This window comes from Drosophila gunungcola, unplaced genomic scaffold, assembly GCF_025200985.1.
Source record: "Drosophila gunungcola strain Sukarami unplaced genomic scaffold, Dgunungcola_SK_2 000053F, whole genome shotgun sequence".
NCBI lineage: Eukaryota > Metazoa > Arthropoda > Insecta > Diptera > Drosophilidae > Drosophila > Drosophila gunungcola.
In genome coordinates, this window is record NW_026453217.1 from 142,136 (window position 1) to 164,564 (window position 22,429).

General features: G+C 37.0%; 1 protein-coding gene across 16 annotated transcripts in view; it reads left to right on the forward strand.

Annotated features, from left to right (window-relative positions):
* Positions 1 to 3,656: 3,656 nt before the first annotated feature.
* The window catches only part of LOC128264036 (calcium/calmodulin-dependent protein kinase kinase 1), a 97,108-nt gene continuing 78,335 nt past the window's right edge, over positions 3,657 to 22,429 (forward strand). The window contains exons 1-2 of one of the 16 annotated variants that reach the window (XM_052999328.1): positions 3,891 to 4,113; positions 4,251 to 4,386. The gene's annotated coding sequence lies outside the window, so the exon portion shown is untranslated. Of the gene's footprint in view, positions 3,829 to 3,890; positions 4,140 to 4,250; positions 4,387 to 4,509; positions 4,569 to 22,429 lie in introns of those variants that run through there. The other 15 variants (XM_052999329.1, XM_052999333.1, XM_052999324.1 and 12 more) reach the window with 15 other exon arrangements.

Below are 22,429 nucleotides of genomic sequence, written 5' to 3' on the forward strand. Positions count from 1 at the left end.
GAGATTAAAATTGATTGCGAAATCGTAGCTGTGATAATCTTTTAGTTTTGCGCTATATTATTTTCCATCCCATATCTGGGACTTTCCCGATATTTATTTGTAAATTGATCGTAAAAGACAAAAATTTGTCACTTGGCTTAAAGTTTTTTTTTAATGAAACATAGTTTTTCGGCTATTTTATTAAATATCCTATCGATGATAAATGGGCGTATTTACCAAAACAACATAGTCACTGATCACTGATGGATCAGTTCTGCTAAACGATAATGATACGTTACGTTGTTTTTTTATTTTGTGTTGTTCACACTCTGATTTTATGACCATCGATATAGGCTAGCAGATATGTATCATGTATCAAGAAAAAGGTAGCGTACTATTTGTATGCTCCGTTTTGCTAATCATAATGGAAGAACTAGCGGTATAAATCCAAATTCTAATGGATTTGTCTCCCAATTAGAAAATGACATACTGAACAATAGTTGCATTTACTTTTTAGGGGCTGTGGCGTTTTATTATCCTTTTGTGCTTTGTTCTTATTTTCAGTTTGGAAGGCAGGTTGCCTGTGTTTCCGCATCCTTTGATTTCATTTTCGCACAGTGTGAACTTCGATGTTGACTTAAAGTCGGTGTAGAAGTCTTTTACCGAAATCATTTGTATGATTTTATGCCCTCTTTCCACACAGCCCATCCGTTGGAAACGCTTGGAATTTTCAACAAATATGAAACTCCGTTTTTCACAGAGCACATCAACCTTCCGATTTCAGCTGATCTGAACAAATCTGGCTCGTCAGAACGTTAACAAAGTCAACAATCTTTGTTTATGTTTTGATGAGCTACAGCTGTTCAGAATCTGATCTGAACTTCAGATCAGCTGAAATATATAGAGGCACCATTTGCTCTGCCCGGACCTCTGCCCAAGCTCTGCTAAGAGCGATGTTCGAAGCTAAACTTGATTTCCCACCCCACTTTTCAGTTTTTGATTCGAACTTGCAATTCGCTCCCGCAGCGAACTTGCAACTGCACTGCTCGCACCAGCCCTTAGCAATGAGAGCGAGCAGTTCATATGCAGAAACTCACCGCGAGACCGAATTACAAGTTCGAATCGAACCGTGAGAGACTGAAATTTTCCCCTTTTTTAGTCTAGGTGGCATCACTGGAAATGTCACTCGAGAGAGCGAATGGAGCCTCTAAACATTTCTTACTCTATGGGAAGACACTGGATTTTGCGACATCTCGCAGGACATTGCAATGTGTGTTAATGGCAGAGCAATTCGAGGAGACAAGATTTAATTGATTGCAATTTTACAAAATAATTTACTTATGCGCTTTAACTACTGATCTCTGAACATCGCAGGCCAATGAAGAGTTTATAACTGTGACATGCACATTCGTCTCAAAAGATTTTATGCTGCGAACCTCCGCTTTATCAACAAACAAATTATTTTGCGAATCAAAATATTAAGCAAACTTTTCAGGCAGCTTTCGACAAGTGGGACATATCTTCTAAAGTTGTTGCAATTGTAACTGCTAACGCCAGTTCTATTTCATATAAAAGTTAAAAGACTACCAAAATGGAGAACCAAAATATAGTCGCAAACAGGAAGTTCCTACTCGATGGAACAGTGCTTTCTATATGATTGAGAGGATTTTGAAAACAAATAAGACTATCGGAAAAGTTTTTCTAAATACGTAAAAGGCACCACAGACATTTACTGTGGACGAACTGGACATTCTATCGGACCTTTCGAAAATACTTGCTCCATTTGAATTTGCTACGAGACAGGTATCTTCTAATACATCAGTGACGATATCATTATGTATTCCTTTAACTTGTGGTTTTTTGCACACTTTGGAGTTCATAAAGTGTAGCCTTAAGTCTGGTGAGGGTCTAGCATCCGCCACGTATTTCATGAACAACTTCATATCGAGGCAACGAAATACATGGTTAGAATAATATTTTTTTTTGATACATAGTTTTGGACTTGAATTTTCTTCTTTTGTTATTGAATTCCTTATTTTTATTATACCAAACTGAAATGGATTTTGATCTCTAATATTTTTAGTTGTAGTTTTAAGTACTATTACAAAATATATGCATAAAATATATATATGTATACATAAATTCGAAATTGTGTTTTCGAAACATCGGTAACATTGATGTTCCGCAAGACAACATCGATGTTTTCCATCTCTAACTGTTCATCGAACAAGGAAAACGTGTAAATCGTAAGTAAACTTAAATTAAATTGTGTTTTATGAAATATCTTATGTAATAGCCTAATTCCATTGCCGCATTAATGAACTTTTTAAAAGTGCCTGATTCCAATGGCGGATAAGCATTTATGTAGCTAATGCTACTCCGACATGTGACTGGCACGAGCAACTGACCTGGCAAATTCAAAAGAAATTAATTAAAAATAATGAATATGAGTGAGCTTACTCAACTCTTTAATGCTCAGCAGGACATCCATAATGCGACCGAGGCATTTGCCAACTTGGACGACAAGGAAGAGAAGCTTATTGCGTTGTTTGAAGGGGTTTGAAAGGAAACCACCGCAGTTTCGATAAAAGAGTAGGGATCCCCATATATGTGGGAGTTATTTCCTGCCAGAGATCCAGCAGCAATGTATTGTAGTACTGCGACCAGGATTTGCTGCGTATGAGCCATCCTTGCATTTAAAACCAGCTGTTGTAGAGGTAGCGCTAACAAAATATCGTGAAACATCGGTATTTTTCGGTATTTTGTCTAAAAACGATTGAGGCGAATGGTTTTTAATCGCATTTATAAATCGCATTTATTTTAAATGCGGCATTTAGCCTTATGGGATTCCCTATATAAATAAATGCGTACTAGGCTAAATGCGGTTTAATGCGCCAATGGAATCCGTCTATTAGTTTTGCGTTGATATTTATTTTAATTGGCGGGGAAATTACATTTTGTATTCTCTTCTTTGTTTTAACTTTGTTTACTTCTTGTAGGCTGATCAGCTGTCTTTGCTGATCCCTGTGTAAATGGGTCGATTTAACTATTTCTTTTCAACTCTTCAAAGGGGTATGCTGGTCTAGAAATTTGAATAAATCGACTAAATTTTTGTTGCCTATTTTAATAGTTAAAAAATAATATCCTAAGAAAAATTCGAAACATTTTAGGAAATATTATTGTGACTTGGCGTCCGAGCCATAATAACTGTTACCTAAATTTTAAGCTCGTTTTTCTCGTAACTAGTATTTTTAGGTGGCTGACATATTTCAAGTTCTACCGAACCGATTCCTTTAAAATTCTGTTTATATCTTGTTTATACAACTCTTTATCGCATCTGCCCTGAATTTTAATAAATATTGAGTAAAATCATTTTTTTGAAGGTGGTCAACCCGATAGTAACAGCTTTATTTATGAAGAATTTATTGAAGTGTTGAAATCATAGACTGTATTTTGGCGAAATTTGTTTTATTTTTTCTTGTTATTCTTTTTTAATTTTCCAATATGTCAATAAAATATATACATAACAAACATTTATTCTAAAAGACCAGACCAGAACCGTTTTAAGCGCCTGTGTGCAGACGCTACCGAGTTTTTTTTTTTGACAACATATCGATACAAAATCGTGATGACGTAATATAAAGACATTGCCGTTCGGCAGATGGCGCCACCTAAACCCCGATTGTTTTTGGGGGAATATTTATTTTGAAGGTGATTAGCTAAGTACTGGATATGTAATTTCGGGGCACTCGAGTATATCAGCCCTGATTGTTTTACTTTTATAGTATAATACTATTGTTGTTCCAAACGAATAGATAGCATATGGTACCCTAATTTCCCATTAAATCTGTACGTATGTAAGTTGTTTTTAATAGAAACAAGTAAAGTACGCATGTTCAAAATTTGGAGATGAGTTTATTTTGAGGTTCATATTAAGGTGCCCTGGCAATTGTATAAATGGTAGTAAAGCTTTAAAAGCTGCATTTGAAAACTTTCAATTCACCTTTTTTCTAAAGCTTAGCTGTCAGTCGTTATTTCTTCAGTCATCGTTCGAATATTGTATATAATGTCGCTTATTTTTGTGTAGATACATACATAAACGGGATTTGCTTAAACTTCGAAATAAATTTGAAAGTAAACACAAATGTACATAATTGATAGTAATTATTCAGTTCCACTTTTGTTTAAATAACTTTAATTATTCATCTGCTAATAACTTTTTTTGCTGCAATTTTTTACATTTTGGTTTTTTTTATTACAACAATACATAGATTTTAATTTCGTGTAATTACATATGTATGTATGTTACTGCAATACTTACTTTCATATGTTGGGCCACTTGTTTGTACTGTTTATAGTGCATCACCGTTCAACAATATTTGATATGAAATATTCATACGTACATATGTGAGTACAATTATATGAAGTAGTGTTGGAAATCATAAGCTTACGCGTTATAATCAACGTTATAAAAATATATGTATACATAATAATCATTATAAATCAAATCAATAAATAAATAATATCCAGTTTCAGCAGACGAATTGATTGAATTGCTTAATAATCCTTACAAAAGTAAAGTAATGAAAGTGTGTACACAGATATGCTGTATAAAACTTACATATGTATGTTCATAAGAAATTGTTTTTCCAGAAGGAATCGTGTGTACAATGTACCAACATACATATGCATAAGCATTAATTAGGGTGGTCAAAATATATATAGCGGAACACAGCTTATTTCAAATAAACACCATCCAAAACTTATGCAGCCTATTTAAAATAAACTGATCAGTTTATCAAAAAATTTTAACGCAGGATTATTCTCGTATGCTTAATAAGCGAAAAAATTCCAAAAATATGACGACAGCAAAGATTACAATAGAGCTATAGAGTCTTTAGCCACAGCTTATTTCAACGAAGTAAGAAACTTTACTCGTAGATAATGTTTATGGCCATTTAAAAAATCCAAATATAAAGTTTAATCATCCTTCTATTCAACAATAATTTGTATTACTTATTGAATTGATTCCACAAATCCTATATTTTTGTTTTTTTTGGGTAAATGATGGTCAACTCCTTAAGAAAAGTTATTTTTGTGATTTTGGTAATGGTTTAATAATTTCAAACGTTATTTTGTATTTATATTTTCAAATAATTATAGTAATAATACAATATAAATAATTACAGCTCCTTTGTTATACCCTTGCAGAGGGTATTATAATTTCAGTCAGAAGTTTGCAACGCAGTGAAGGAGACGTTTCCGACCCTATAAAGTATATATATTCTTGATCAGCATCACTAGTAGAGTCGATCTAGCCATGTCCGTCTGTCCGTCCGTCTGTCCGTCTGTCCGTCCGTCTGTCCGTCCGTCTGTCCGTCTGTCCGTCCGTTTATATGCAAACTAGTCTCTCAGTTTTAAAGCTATCTGCATGAAACTTTCCCAAAAGTTGTCTTTCTATTGCAGGTAGTATATAAGTCGGAACGAGCCGGATCGGACGACTATAGCATATAGCTCCCATAGGAACAATCGGAAAAATAAATGAAAAAAAATAATAACTTTGCTGTTTTTTAATTTTTTTTTTAGTTCTTCGACATTTAGTAATGGTTTAATATTTCAGAATTATGGTTTAAATTTTATCAAAATCGGACGACTATAGTATATAGCTCCCATAGGAACAATCGGAAAAATAAATGAAAAAAATTATAACTTTGCTGTTTTTTAATTTTTTGTTTAGTTCTTCGACATTTAGTAATGGTTTAATATTTCAGAATATCGGTTTAAATTTCATCAAAATCGGACGACTATATCATATAGCTCCCATAGGAACAATCGGAAAAAAATAAAAAAAACTTATAACTTTGCTATTTTTTAATTTTTTTTTTTAGTTCTTCGACATTTAGTAATGGTTTAATATTTCAGAATATCGGTTTAAATTTCATCAAAATCGGACGACTATATCATAAAGCTCACATAGGAACAATCGGGAAAAAATAAAAAAAACTTATAACTTTGCTGTTTTTATACCCTTGCAGAGGGTATTTTAATTTCAGTCAGAAGTTTGCAACGCAGTGAAGGAGACGTTTCCGACCCTATAAAGTATATATATTCTTGATCAGCATCACTAGTAGAGTCGATCTAGCCATGTCCGTCTGTCCGTCCGTCTGTCCGTCTGTCCGTCCGTTTATATGCAAACTAGTCTCTCAGTTTTAAAGCTATCTGCATGAAGCCATAATAACTGTTACCTAAATTTTAAGCGCGTTTTTCTCGTAACTAGTATTTATTCTTGATCAGCATCACTAGTAGAGTCGATCTAGCCATGTCCGTCTGTCCGTCCGTCTGTCCGTCTGTCCGTCCGTTTATATGCAAACTAGTCTCTCAGTTTTAAAGCTATCTGCATGAAACTTTCCCAAAAGTTGTATTTCTATTGCAGGTAGTATATAAGTCGGAACGAGCCGGATCGGACGACTATAGCATATAGCTCCCATAGGAACAATCGGAAAAATAATTGAAAAAAAATTATAACTTTGCTGTTTTTTAATTTTTTGTTTTGTTCTTCGACATAAAGCAATGGTTAAATATTTCAGAATTATGTTTTAAATTTCATCAAAATCGGACGACTATAGCATATAGCTCCCATAGGAACAATCGGAAAAATAATTGAAAAAAAATTATAACTTTGCTGCTTTTTAATTTTTTGTTTTGTTCTTCGACATAAAGCAATGGTTAAATATTTCAGAATTATGGTTAAAATTTCATCAAAATCGGACGACTATAGCATATAGCTCCCATAGGAACAATCGGAAAAATAATTGAAAAAAAATTATAACTTTGCTGTTTTTTAATTTTTTGTTTAGTTCTTCGACATATAGCAATGGTTAAATATTTCAGAATTATGATTAAAATTTCATCAAAATCGGACGACTATAGCATATAGCTCCCATAGGAACAATCGGAGAAATAATTGAAAAAAAATTATAACTGCTGTTTTTTAATTTTTTTTTTAGTTCTTCGACATATAGGAATGGTTAAATATTTCAGAATTATGGTTTAAATTTCATCAAAATCGGACGACTATATCATATAGCTCCCATACAAATAATAAAAATATATAAAAGAACAATCAAATAATTAAACTGCAAATCGTCATAGCTTCAATGTTTTTAAACATATACGCAAGTAAATCATAATTTTAATGTTTTCAAAAATATTTAATTCTTGCGATAGCTGCAAGGGTATATGAACTTCGGCTTGCCGAAGTTTGCTTTCTTTCTTGTTTTTAAATTAAAAGAAATCAAACAAAAACACCTCTTAACGAGGTTAAAAAGACGTGACGATCTTCAACATGCAAAATACATATCTGAAACCAAATTTATGACAAAAAATTAATAATCATTCGACTAAATAAAATATTCCCAATTGTGATCGCTCCATCCAGGTATTTTGACTACACAGGCAATTTTATACTCTTGCAGAGGGTGTTATAATTTCAGTCAGAAGTTTGCAACGCAGTTAGCAGACGTTTCCGACCCTATAAGGTATATGTATATTCTTGATCAGCATCACTAGGAGAGTCGGCCTAGCCATGTCCGTCTGTCCGTCCGTCTGTCCGCCCGTCTGTCCGTCCGTTTCTACGCAAACTATTCTCAGTTTTAAAGCTATCTACATGAAACTTTCTTAAATGTTGTCTTTCTATTGCAGGTAGTATATAAGTCGGAACGAGTCGGATCGGACGACTATAGCATATAGCTCCCATAGGAACAGTCGGAAAAAAAAAATTATAACTTTGCTGTTTTTCAATTTTTTTTTTGTTAGTTCTTCGACATATAGTAATAGTTAAATATTTCAGAATTACGGTTTAAATTTTATCAAAATCGGACGAGTATATTATATAGCTCCCATAGGAACAATCGGAAAATTAAATAAAAAAAATTATAACTGCTGTTTTTTAATTTTTTTTAGCTCTTCAACATATAGTAATGGTTAAATATTTCAGATTTACGGTTTATATTTTATCAGAATCGGATGTCTGTAGCATATAGCTCCCATTGGAACAATCGGAAAAATAAATGAAAAAATTTATAATTTTGCTGTTTTTAAATTTAATTTATATTTCTTCGATTTAAATTTTATCAAAATCGGACGACTATAACAAAATGCTACCATTAAAACAAAAATAATATTAAAAAAAATTTTATGATATTAACTTGTTCATTTTGTAAACACATTTAAAAAGTTCACTAAAGCGGCAATGGAATCAGGCTAATACAATCAGCTATCTGATTTTAATAAAATTAGAACCGTAATTCTGAAACAATAAAACATTACTTTGTATCAAAGTATATTCAAATCAAATAAAAAACAGCCAAATTAAAATAATTCAAAATTTTTCCCGATTGTTCCCATGGGAGCTGTATGACATAGTCGTCCTATTTGGCTCGTTTCAACTAGTCTAGTTTGCGTAGAAACCAGAGGACTAACAGACCGACATGGTTAGATCGACTTCGTAGTGATCCTGATAGGGTCGGGAATGCGTTCTTCCATTAATACCATTTGTAAGAACATAAATTGAACGAGAAAGTTGTCTGGACCCCAAAAGAACATTCAAATCTTCATAACTTCGTTGTTTTTAAGATATTTGCTTCATCTTAATGACTTTTTTACAAAGTATCTGATTTCGTATTAGTTTGCTTAAATTAATACTAGTTTTAAATTTAACTTTTGAAAAATAATTAACATTTTACAAATATTAAGTAAAAATGTTTCTTCCTTTAACCAGGAACCTTGCTTTTACAACATTTCCCTCACCAAATTGTTGGTGCATACTTTAAGGAGTAAATTCTTGACAAGGCAGCGTTAAATGTTCTTTATTGAGAAAAATTGCAGTTTTTGTTGCCTAATAACTTTTGAAAACAATTTTGCAGAAAAACTTTTCAAATACCAAAAGTTGAGGGATGGGCTACATACGTAAAAAGTTGAACACAAATCGGATCTAACAATTTTTAATAATTTGCAAAATAAGAAAAATTAAATAAATAAATACATTATTTAGACCAATTAGCTTAATTGGCTTTACTAGTTTAGAAGTTGTAGAATTACCAATAAATATGATTATTTTTTCTTATTTTTTAATAGCCTGATTCCATTGGCGCATTAAAAAGCATTTAGCCTAATGCGCATTTATTTACACAGGGAATCCCATAAGGCTAAATGCCGAATTTAGAATAAATGCAATAATTAAATGCGATTAAAAACCATTCGCCACGAACGTTTTTTAGAAAAAATACCGATGTTTAACGATATTTTGTTCGTGCCACCACTAAAACAGCTGTTTTCTATATGCAAGGTTGGCGCAATTTTTGGTTTCATTCGAATATAAAATCTATTTTGTATAAAAATGGCTGAAAACAAGACCGCTCGCTGCAAATTTTGCTCGCAAGACTCCCACATATACGGGGATCCTTGCCCTTTTTAGAAACTGTGGTGGTCTGCATTGCAAACCCGTATAACAAAACCAGCTTCTCTTCCTTGTCGTTCAAGTTGACAAATGCTTCGGTCGGACATTCATATTGCTGAGCATTAAAGAGTTGACTAAACTCATTCATGTTCATTATTTTCAATTAATTTCTTTTGGATTTGCCAAAAATTCAAAAGTAAACAAACCCAGATCAACTGTTCGTGCCACTCACATGTCGGAGTAGCATTAGCTAAATGCTAATGCGCCAATGGAATCAGGCACATTTAAAAGTCCACTAATGCGGCAATGGAATCAGGCTATAATACACTGCCCAGCACAAACTAGCTATTTTTAGCGTTTTCCCGCCAAATAGGCTAGTTTTTAAAAAATCGTAGAACAATTTTTTGTTGTTAACAAACTGCTCAGCACAAGAATATTATTGAAGAACTCTTTGATATTTTTTGAAACTGACAAACAGACCCAGAAAAATTTTAATTTTGAGATATACCAAAAAAAGTATTTAACTTAAATTTGCGTTAGTGGAACTCCATAATGCTATGGAGGCATTTGCCAATTTGAATGACAAGGAAGGGGAGGTGATGGTTTTGTTTGACGGGAATGTGAGTTTTTTCCTGCCAGAGATCCAGCAGGTGTGCAAAATAGATTTTATATTTGAAAAAAGTAAAAAATTGCGTCATCCTTGCATATAGAAAACAGCTGTTGTAGTGGTGGCACTAACTCAGTATCAATAAATATAGGTTTTTTTCGGTATTTTTTTCTAAAAACATTCACATGTCAGAATAGCATTAGGTAAATGCTAGCTACGCCAATGGATTCAGGCACATTTAAAACGTCCTCTAATGCGGCAATAAAATCACACATTTTATGTGTATATACACATTTTTATGTTTTTTTTTTTTTTTTTTTGCTTTGTTAATAATTTTTTGAATCTTTTCCTTTCGGATATTAACAATAAGTGTATCAAATTTTATTGTAATAACATAACTAACAGTCGTATGATTGAGTTATGGGGCCATGAAAATTATCGTTGCGTTGTAGGCGGGTTCTGCTGGAAACCCGAGTCAAGCCTCTTTCGAGATCATTTTGGTGGACAGAGAGTTTTTTATTGTAGGTCGCCTTTTTGTTTGTCTATTTCATCTTTTACTGCAAGAATGCCAGTGATAGTTCTCAGGATTTTTGGTTGTGCGTGCTGTATGATGTCTATATTGCTGCTGCTCGCGTTCCCCCAAAGCTGGGAGCCATATGTCTAGATGGGCTTGAGAGTGGAATTGTACAGCAGGACCTTGTAGTGCAGACGCAGGGGCGATCGAGCGTTTAAGATCCAGTGGAAGCTGCTGGCTTTTAGTTTTAAATGTAGTTTCTTGCATTCGATGTGTCTTCTCCAGGTAAGTCGTAGGTGAACGCCGAGATACGTTACTTTGTTGACTTGGGGAATCTGCTTACTATTCAATGATAGTGGAGGGCATGATTTGCCTGTTCAAAATAAACGTAGTGTGTTTGCATTTTTGTTCATTTTTTTTAATAGGCCTCTCTATTATGATGAGGTGATTGGCTAGTTGTGTTGTTGCTCGGTTTGGGCACCTAGAGCGACTTAAGATTGCAATGACGTTGATGTCCACTGTATATAGGTCGAACAGAGTAGGTACAAGTGCGCTTTCTTGCGGACATCAGCTTTGATAATGTAGTTGTCAGATGTTGTTGTGTTGCACCTTACTGCAAACACTTTGTTGTAGAGACACGACTCAAGTAGCTTATGAGTGTAGGTAGGCATGATTTATACATGAGGCCATCGAGCCAGACTCGATCGAAAGCTTGAGATACATCGAGGAATATTGCGCTGCAGTGGCTGGTTTGCACGTCCTTCCCTTGTGCTGTTGAAATAGTGGCTGCTGCCACAAGTATATCTTTAAGAGCATCGGTAGAGCAGTCGATGTCCACTTCGATGTTGAGCTGCGGGGTTAGTTCAATGTGGGAACTTGCATACATTCTATATTTTAACCTGTTAGTCGTGTGCGATGTCAGCCTGTGGAGGTGGCCTGTGGTTTCTGGACTTTGAAGAAGAGTTAATAGCACTGGGGAATAGTCAGATGAAAGGTCCGAAAGCGCTTTGGCGCTTATTATGTTGCGTGGAATTTTTTTGTCACCGCAAAATCTATTAAGCAAGAGACTTTTCTGGGGTCTGCTGGCCTGTATGTGGGGCCACCAAGGGAAAACATTGTCCATTTTGTTGCTCAGGTTTATGATTGCATTATAGATTTGCCTTTCTTTGGGAGTCACGAGTCTATGAAACGATCTCCAAGTAAGTTGTAAAAATCCATGAATTGTCATTCAGAAATTGTAAAGCGAGGGGGGCAGTATACAGCGGTTTCCGTTACTTGGCTGCACTATGATAGACGAGGCCGGCAAGTAGTTAGTTGCAAACCTCTGGTGAAAATGGTGCTTGACGCGTTCCCTGATAAGGATGCCGGTTCCGCCGTGCGCTTTACCATCTAGATGATCTGTGCGGTAGAATGCCCTTGGTGTACCACAAGGTTATCAATTATTTGGACTGCTTAGCTGCAAGCAACTGTAACACCATGTTCTGGTTTTGAACCATTGTTTGTATGGTCGTTTTCATGAAGGACATAAATTCCATTATACTTTGTGGCATGGTAACCATCATTGATTCCAGTGTGCTTTGTTAATGTCCTGGTATCTTCTAAAGGTTTCCTAGATAAGACTGCAGTGGGTTTTTTGTTCCTGTTCAAAAGGCATCGGCGTATGGGAAGCCCTTAAAAAACTTCCGGCGTCGTTTTTGAATAAGTGTACACGTTTTGAGGATTTTAATGCCGCGTGGTTGTTACATGTCGTATGCGGTTTTTCAACTCCTTGTAGACCACACAGCTCCTGTAGTTAGTCGTGTGATTTCCTCCGCAGTTCCCATATTTCTTCTTTTTAAAGTCTCCACAAACTACACAGACTGTTCGGAGTGTGCTAGTGTCCATACTCCTGACAGTTTGTGCATTGCACTGGGTCGTTCCTTTTATGTGGCTCTTCCACCGTAGTTCTTCGGTGCAATAGGTATTGCAGGTTATAGATAGGATGCATTTTACACAAGACTCTGCTGTCTGGCTTCAACCACTTGAAGAGTGGTTGCGGCTTTATGTTTCTTTTCAGGAAAACCGTTTTCTTTGAGGGCATCGATAACTTCATTTTTGGTTACATCGAGCTAGATTCCTTTTAATAAAACCTGCAAGCCCTTTCTGATTTTTAGTTGGAAGGTGTTGTTATTTTTTTTTAGCTACCTGAGGTATTTGGACACAACTCGGAAATGTTCTTCAGATTTGGTCTGAAGTTTGGTTTTGTGAATATTCCCTTTAGTGAGCGGAACAACATGAAAATTTCCGTCCCCGACCAGCGCAACAATTACGTTCGAGTTTTGCTCCCTAATGTAAATTGGTAGGGGCTTAGGTTTCGGTTGGGTCTCTTGAGCCAGTTCTGGTTGAATTTCAGCTAAGAGGCCAAATCTGTTGTTTTTAGATCTCCCGGGTAATTCGTTGTCTCTTTGGACACGGTTTATTTTTGGTTTGCGGGCTATGCTTACGCTTCATTTGGATGTAACGATCCATGTCGGTTTGCATGGCCAGGCCAGATTGTTGAATATTGTTTTGGTTTTTTTTTAGCTGTCAGAGCTTTTGTTGGCGTTATATTTGGCGCTGCGGTCGATGACTTCGCAATGGGTTTCGCGGTAAGAGCCGTTTTTGTCTCTGTTGTTAATTTTGCTTCCGTTGCTGAAGTTGTTGATATTTCTTTTGGTGCAATTGCAAACGTGGTCGAGTCTGACCAGTGTTCGAGTCTGATGGTGGGAGAATTTTACACTTAGAACTCAACGCCGTAGACGAAGGTGTAAGAGTAAGTAGAGATTAGGAGTAAGACCGTGCTTATTGGCTATCGACTATCAGTAAGGCCGAGTTACCCTTAGTGGACGTTTTTTGCATTTCGCTATCGCGAGTTGATATATACGAGAAGTTACCGTCTCTTCAGATCGCGAAGCTTCGACGCTCTTTATTTGGTTCGTCGCTTATCGAGCTTTTTTTTAGCGTAGTACTATTATTTAATAATTACGCACTTGTTTTAATCATATCATTGCTTTTTTTGAGTTGAATAACAATTTTTTTGTTTATGCGTCTTTTCGCTTTTTCATTTGTCTTTAAAACATTCACTTTCTTGAACTTTTACCGGAGCTCGCGCGAAACACGTCCGCTCTCTTCAGCTACACTTGCTTTGAAAGTGTATATATCAAAAGATTATACAACTCATTGGGCGTATTCAGCAGAACAACATGATAACTGATCACTAATGGCTCAGTAATCAGTGACCAAGTTTGTTCTGCTGAACGCTTATAATACATTACATATTAATTCATTAATTAATTGCTTGTTATCTTTGTTTTTTATTTTTGTTTTGTTAACATCCTAATTTATCTGTTTATTCTTATCGATGTTTACACCATCGATATAGTCTGGCAGACATGTTTCATGTATCAAGAAAAGGTAGCGTACTATTTTTACGCTCCTTTTTTGCTGATCATGATAGAAGAATTTTTGCATCATGATCAGTGATCATACGCCTTCAGCAGAACTATCGTAAAAAATACATAAGTGATCAATGATAATGTTGTTCTGCTGAACACACCCAATATTAAGGGGCTATATACAGTTAGAATTAAAAAAAAATATAATTTTTTTCTTAAAGGATATGACATTACATTGTTTACCTCATTCATTGATGGATTCATTGAAGCTCAGAGACAGAGACAACTATATTTATACTGCTTGCGATTTTTTTGGTAATAAGCAACAATCACAACAATAAAGTTTGATTTTTTTGTTTATTATATTGTGTTAATCCCGCTTATGGGCTTATGACACTACATTGTTGACCTCATTCATTGCTCATCTATTTTTTTAACTATACGATTTTTCGTTTGTGCGAGCAAGACAAACGTATGACAATTCCAATGAGCAATGAATTTAAAAAAATGACAGAGCCTGATACCCGTTAGTAAAATACTAGACGGAATTCGGTAACAAAAATAAAATTCGATAAAATACCATCGGGGCCGATACATCAACGAGCAAGATTGTATTTAAAAAGTAAAATTTTGCTCGTTCGTTGGAGTTGACCACAAAACAGAATATTTTTACCATTTAAACGTAACAACTAAAAACCTTTAAACGTTGAAATTAGCGCGATAAACACAATATAACAAACAAAACAATAATGTTTGAATATAACGATAAAAAGGCGCACTTACGTATATTCGTATAGTTTTTGGGGAAACCCAAAAAGTTCCAACCACAGCGTCTGTGTGTGAATGCCAAACAGCCGATCCTGAGCAGGCTTCATCGTGAATGGCACTTTTCGATAGAAAAAGTGATAATTATTGTAAATTCAAAAGAATATGCATCATTCTTCTTAAAAGTTATTTCTTGGTATCAGCCCTTCTTATTAAAACTCTGATCCTCTTGCATCATCTTATAACATGTACACGCACAATACTAACACACTCAAAACATGTTTAAAAGACTGCGAAGGGAGCCGAATAAAATCACTTGCATATTTGACCTCAACCCGATCGTGCCTTCTTATTTCTTTGGAACACAACAAAAAGCTTTGCCCTGCTTTCTCGTGACTGGTAGCTTCTTCTTCTTTACCAGTCGCGACCACCGAGACGACAAGGTAGGGGAGCTGATGGCGTTCTTTGACGGGTTTGCAAAGGAAAGCACCACAGTTTATAAGAAAGAGCTAGGATCCCCGTATATGTGTGAGTTATTTTCTGCCAGAGATCCAGCAGTAATGTATTGTAGTGCTGCGTTTTTATTCTAACTAGGTTTTACATTCGAAAGAAATCAAAAATTGCGCCTTCCTCGCTGTTGTAGGGGTGGCACTGCCTGCAGAATACCAGAAAGCAATCATGTTCATCTTACGAAATCCACCGCCCACTGGAAAGAACGAAGAGATAAAGGCAAAATTTATTGACGAAAACCTGCCCTCAACTCAGGCGCAGTTCGCACAGTTGTTCGTGGCGTTGGAGCTCGGGGACAGCAAGACATCTGTACTTCTGCGCTGTATGCGGTAAATGGCCAGGGGCGGAATTAGAGAAGACGCACTAAAAGCCATGTGGCTGGAACTGTTGCCCGAGGGCTTGCGACTCGTAGTGGCGATGGCACAAAGCGAGCTCGACAATCTCGCGCATGACCGGACTTGGGAGTACGCGCACCCCACCCCTAACCCATGCACGACATCACAACACGGATCTCTGGAGCTGCAAGTGGCGGAGTTGAGAAATATGGTGGCCGAGCACGGAAGGCATTAAGACCGCAACAGCCGTGATCGGTACATCAGAAAAAGTTACGAACAATCTCGGTATAGCCGCAATCGATCGAAGTCCCATGACGATCGCTTTTTTTTTTACTACCACAATCGATTTGGTGAGAAGGCGAACAATTGTAGATCCCCTTGCGAGTGGCCGGCGGGAACTTAACTGACACTTCGCACGAGGCAGCATTTGAAGAGGACGCGATCCAATCCAGCCGTCTGGTGATATTCGACAGAAATACAAACACCGAATATCTGATAGACACAGATGCGGACATACATATTTGCCCTCCAACGGGTTCCCTCACCTCAAACCATCGTCATCCCATCGCCTATACGCTGCCAATGGAACACCAATCAATTCCTACGGGACGAGAACCAATACTCTTACACCAGGACTCCGTTGCTGTTTCAACTAGACTTTCATAGTGGCCAATGTGTCCAAAGCTATTATCGGTGAAAAAGTGCAGCACTACATGGCGACGGAAGGCCAGCCTGTATTAGCGATGGTTCGTCGTCTGAATGCTGAGGCTCTTACTACCGCCGGATGCTTGGAGCGGGGATATGCCGACCGAGCAGCAGCAGCAGGGCGTCGCCATTACATATGGTGAAGAAGAAGAATGGCGGATGGCTGTCGATTGTAACCGACCGATACCCGCTCCCACATGTCCACGATATCAACCAGGTGTTCGTCGGCAAGTCCATATTCTCCACCATCGATCTGGTCTGCGCCTATCATCAGATCCCGCTCGCGCCAGAGGACCGAGAAAAGTATAATTGCGCCGATTTATTGCCATGCTGAACTATTACAGCCGTTTCCTGCCGCAAGGAATTCTCCAAGCGCTCATCCCTGGCAACAAGAAGAACGACCAATCGCCTTTGGTATGGAACAAGGTTGCCACAAAGGCATTTGCGCGCAGCAAACTTCACTTGGCCAGCGCAACACGGTTGGCGCAACCGATAGCCAACGCGCCCCTTGCTCTCCATGTCGACGCCAGCAATTATGCAATCGGTGCATAATGTTCCAGGCCGTCAAATTTAATCGCTTCATGATCGAAGGACGCGACTGCACCATTTACAACGATCACAAAATACTAGTATACGCATCGCCACGACAAATGAGACATTAGTCGTTTATAGCCGAATTCTGCACGAAAATCGAGAATGTTACTGGTGCCGCTAACACCGTTGCAGACGGCCTATCACGCATCGCGGGAATCGAGCAGATCGACATGGACGAATGCGCACGCCTACAAGAAGTGGGCTACGAGCTGAACCGGCTATTGAGAGACATTGAGACAGGCAAATTGCGCAAACTTTAGCTGTCCAACTCTGAAATCAGCGTGTATTGTGATGTATCATCGTCCCGTGTTCGTCCATACATTCCGTCGCCAATGCGAATAACCATAATTGACGTCCTGCATGGAATGGCCCGCGCTGGCAAACCTGCAACCGTCAAATTGGTAACTGAACGCTTCGTGTGGCCCAGCATCACATCGTGATTGTCATCGTCCTGCCTTAAGTGCCAGCGATGCAATACAACAGAACCGCCCTCAGCAGTTTCGATGTACCCGATTCCAACAATTTGACATAGACCTGATCGGCCCGCTACCCCCGTCCAATGGCTATTGTTACTGCTTGATAGCCAGCAGTATTACCAGTGTCTGAAATCACTGCTGAAGAGGTAGCACTCGCTTTCCTGCACGGATGGATCGCACATTACGGTGTGCCGGTGAGAATCACGACCGACCAAAGACGTCAGTTCGAATCTGGCCTTTCAAAGACCTGTTGCGCATCCTAGGCGCATTCAAATGGCATCATTGAACGCTTTCATCGCACTCTAAAGGCAGCATTAAAATGTCATAACACCGTCGACTGGTACAACCGCATTCCCATCATCTTTGTTGGACTGCGACCCACACTCAAAACTGACATCAACGCATCACCCACTGAAATGCTTTATGACACTATCATACGCCTGTGGTAATCTCTAAGAGTCGAGCCGGATTGAAGATTGCAATTCCGATTTGGTCAAGAGCCTGCGGAACATCATGACGCAGACCACGCAACAACAAGAACCTTATTCGTTCACAAGCATCTGCAGACGTGCTCACAAGTCATCATCAGAGCCGACACCGTAGGCGCCCTGGATGGACCATATCCTGTCCTACAACGAGAGGACAAATTTTTCGACGTAGAAGTGAAAAACAAATAACTGAGAGTCAGCATCGATCGACATCGCGTGGAGGACGGCGTGTGCAGCTACCGGCTCGTTACCCAAACTAGTGTTTAACTTCTTGGTCCAGCAATCAGCCTGGCATGTTCAAACCACATGCCAGGGTCTGTCGGTGAATGCCAAACAGCCGATCCTGAGCAGGCTTCGTGAATGGGCCTTTTTGTTAGAAAAAGCTTTATAGTGCGTTACCGTGACTGGTTCCTTCTTCACCTTTACCAGCCGCAGCGAGGTTAACAACTCGCTATTATTAACAGGTTAAAACCAAGTACAATCAGTTAATAAAAGATTACTGTGATACCGACACTCCCAAAAGTTAAAAAAAGAAATGAGCAATGATGAGGCCAACAATGAAGTGTCATAAGCCCATTAGTGTACATGTATTTAAGTGAATATTTTAGAAGTGACACCCAAAGTACAAGTACAAACTTTAAACGTTTTTTTCTCAAAATTTTGTTTTTAAAGTTAAAGCTAAAAAACATAACTCAAAAACGGCCAAAACAACTAGTCTCAAATTTTTACACGAGCTCTCTTTTTTAGTAATTAAACAAAACCTTCTTTTTACCGAAAAAAAAAATTTTGGAAGCAATTTAAAGTCAAATTTGTGGTCGAAACTCAAATTTATTTTAAGAAACCGCCCTTTTGGTAAAAAAAATTGATTAATTACTTGATTAAACATTAATTCTGCAAAGTTTGTTCGGAGGATCCAGTTTAGAGATATAGTGGTCATCGCAAAACATCTTTTTTCAGAGCAGCTCCCGGAGATCAGCTGTAGCTCCTTTTCAAATAAATAATGGAGTTTTAGTTCAATAAACCTACAAATTTTTTTCAGAAAAAATTCTGAAAGATTCCCTTGATTTCTACCTCCTAACTGTATCTTACTCTGCGGTTTCCACATTGATGGATTCTAGTTGTAATCTGGTGAGTGCCGGCCTGTAAAACCAAGGTATACATTTTCGAACCACGTTGTCATTCCTTATCTTAATGTTTTGTTATCTATAGAAGAACAAGAACAAGAAGAAGAAAACACAAAATTCAATTTTCCCGACAACAAAATGGATATTAGCTCTAACAGTAGATATGGCTTAAGTTTACAGAATGTTATGCGTGGCGCAGTGTTGAAAAAGTTAAATGCAACCGTGTGTTGTTGCTACATGTTTTCAGTTCCGTTTAAATTCAAATTCAAATTTATAATTATAACGATAAATCTCATCCAGCATTCTCCTCCAGTTAGAGAACCATTCTTTAAGATTAAGCTACGGGGAGAAGAGCGAGTTTATGAATCAAACGCCTCATAATACCGTTTGAAGTATTTAAATCGGCGACGCGCACGGCTCCGTCCCGTTCAGTGATAACCTTCTTCACCCTTGCAAGGAGCCAGTGTTGTGGAGGCATGTTGTCCTTTTGAAGAACGACAAGCTGGCCAACCTCCAAGTTTGGCTATTTTGTTGTCCACGTGGTCCGTTGCTGAAGACTGTGTATCCTTTTGGATCCATGGCGTAGAAGAGTCTTTCGTTAGGTGCGGCTAGTACTAACAATGTATGACGCAATATTGCTAGCAGTGCCTCAGACCCAGCATGAGGATTTTAGCGATAAAGATATTCAAAGTATAGATACAGAAACCTATGATTCTTTGATAAAATGGCTGGAAACTTAGAGTAAAATACTCTCATCAAAACGAGTTTCTGATGTAATTTCCTGTAAAAAGGGTGCACATGCTTTCTTTTTCTTAACGCAAAATGTCTGTTCCATTTCGCGGGCAGGATGATGTCCTCGTCTTGTTATTTGTTAAAAGTTCGGTAGACATAAGTGAATTCCGAACAGTTTTTACATATGATGAACTGTTGATGATTGACTCTAAAATAGACTCTTTGGTCCTGGCGAATTGCAGTACAACTCGAATCCGCACATATTTTGGTTCCGTATGTGCTCCACTAAGAACAGGCAATTTTTTTTTTGGTTCTTTCAAGAACGCTGGTCCAGTATACCAGATATTGGTCCAAAGATCTTCGGTTCGACATTCTCGTAATATGATATCTGCCTGGTTTTTGCTTTAATTAGCTACAAAAATTGTAATTGTGAAGAATGCGTTGTCATCCAACGAGGGGCGTTAGTAAATCAGCTGAGAGATAAGGTTTTAGCAATCCTGCAATTTTTTGCCACGTTCTACTCGATAACAACGCATCGCATTCCAGCTTGGGGATCCATCCCAAATTTCAACACATGTTTCCGATTTTGTAGTTAGAACATAACGAGGAACAGTAAGATTTTCTAACTGACGAAGATCACCGGTGATGTACTCCATGGTAGCCTTGCCAATGTGAAACATTTTGGTGCGTATTATAATATCATAGGTGTCCTTGAAGGTGTCCAGTCAGAAGTTTACAACGCAGTGATACTTTACCCTGTAAAGTATATATATTCATAATCACATAAATTAAAACTTTGCTGTGTTTCAATTTTTTTGTACAGTTTTTCGATATTTAGTAATAGTTTAAATTTGAAGTCAGACGACTATATCATATAGTTTCCATTGGAACAATCGGAATATTAAAAAAAAATTAACAATTAACAAGTTCCCAAACTTTCAATTTTTAAAAAATTTTTTTTTTGGACATAACAATAGTTAAACACTCAGAATTACGCTCTTAATTTTATTAAAATCGGAAAACGATATCATACAGCTGCCATAGAAACAATCGAATAGTTGAAGTAAAAATAATGATAGAAATTTATATGTTTAATTTTTGCAATAGCTGCAAGGGAATACAAATTTCGGCTTGCCGAAGTGTTCTTCTTTTTTTCTTCACTCTTCTATTTCCCAAAATTGGTTTGTAGTGAACAATCTTTTCTTGGCTGACATTACAAATTTGAATAAGTGTAGCTCTTCCTACGCCTATGTTGCCACCTACAATCCAACCAAACGCTGTATTTACTAAACTTGGTAAGTTTTCTCCTAGGCTAATCCCTTCTTCTCGAATCGCTTCAAAGAAACCTTACTTATTGATAAAAAGATCTTGATGAAAAATGAAATTAAGGGTCTGCTAGAATCAAGCCTTCTGGAAAGTTTCACGCTGATAGTTTTAAAACTCAGAGACTAGTTCGCGTAGAAACGGACGGACGATCCCGACTTGTCCCAGAAGGAGGTAGAAGTATTAGTTATTTTAGTTTTCTTTCATTACTAATGAAAAAAAGTTAATGACAGCAAAGAATGTCTGTTTTTTTGGTTTGTTTTTCTTTTATAAAAGTAAAGGTTTTGTTGCGCTTGCTCTTTTTTTCTGTCATTTTATGAAAAAAAGATTTTATATTCGAATGAAATCAAAAATTGCGTCAACCTGATATATAAAAGCTAGCTGTTGTAGTGAGAGAACTAATGAACCATCGTTAAATATCGGTATTTTCCGTTTTTTTTTTTTAAAACGTTGGGGGCGAATGAATTTTTATCGCATTTGTTTTAAAGGCGGCATTTAGCCTTATGATAATCATTATGTAATAAATGCTCTTTAGGCCAAATGCGATTTAATGCACCAATGGGCTTCGGCTATAGGACCTTAAATTTTTTCCCGCCCTTTTTATATTATTCGGCCTTTTGCTGGAATATCATGGGCAACTATTGACATAAACTACAACAAACACTGATAAAGAAAAGATGGTAGGATATGGATTTTAGTTTTGTCATTCGCAAGTAAAATTGTTGTTAAAATTTGGTTTTATATATTAGATAAAATATAAAATGTACAAACTTTTTGGGGTAGCCTTTCCAAGTATACATTGCTTATTGTAAACATTTCAGTTATATCACATATAACACTAAATAGATTTTGTTAGCTTTACTGTTTAATTTTTTTTATTTTTCATTACAAATCAAAACAAAAACAGCAGATTTTCTACCCTAGACACAAATACATATTCGCCTAATATTGCAGAGTGGTTCTACGCAGCCAATACATTTTTATTTCCAGTAAACTTTTTGATTATCTATTTTATACTCCCTACTGTATACAATACAGTTAGAAATCCTACCTCCATGCGTCAGTTAGACCTTATATACTCTTTAGTTCGCCATTAATTAATTATATTTTTGGGTGCACACAAAAGTCTTTCCCTAAGAATTTCAGTGTGGTCGTATATGCCATTTGGTTCTTAAATTTCAAATTAATATTCTCAGCAATTGAATAAACTTAATTCTTAATTTTCGAGTCTATTTCTTTTTCCAATCGTCTGAGTCATTTCGAAGCCAGCGTCAAAAATTCTGCTGCTGCTACTCCAACCATATCTACCTGCAATGTAGGCCGCGACCATGTCAAATCCATATGGGAAAAAGTGGAGGATGCCGCAAATAGGTTATCTATCCTAAATTCGATATACAATCAAACGAA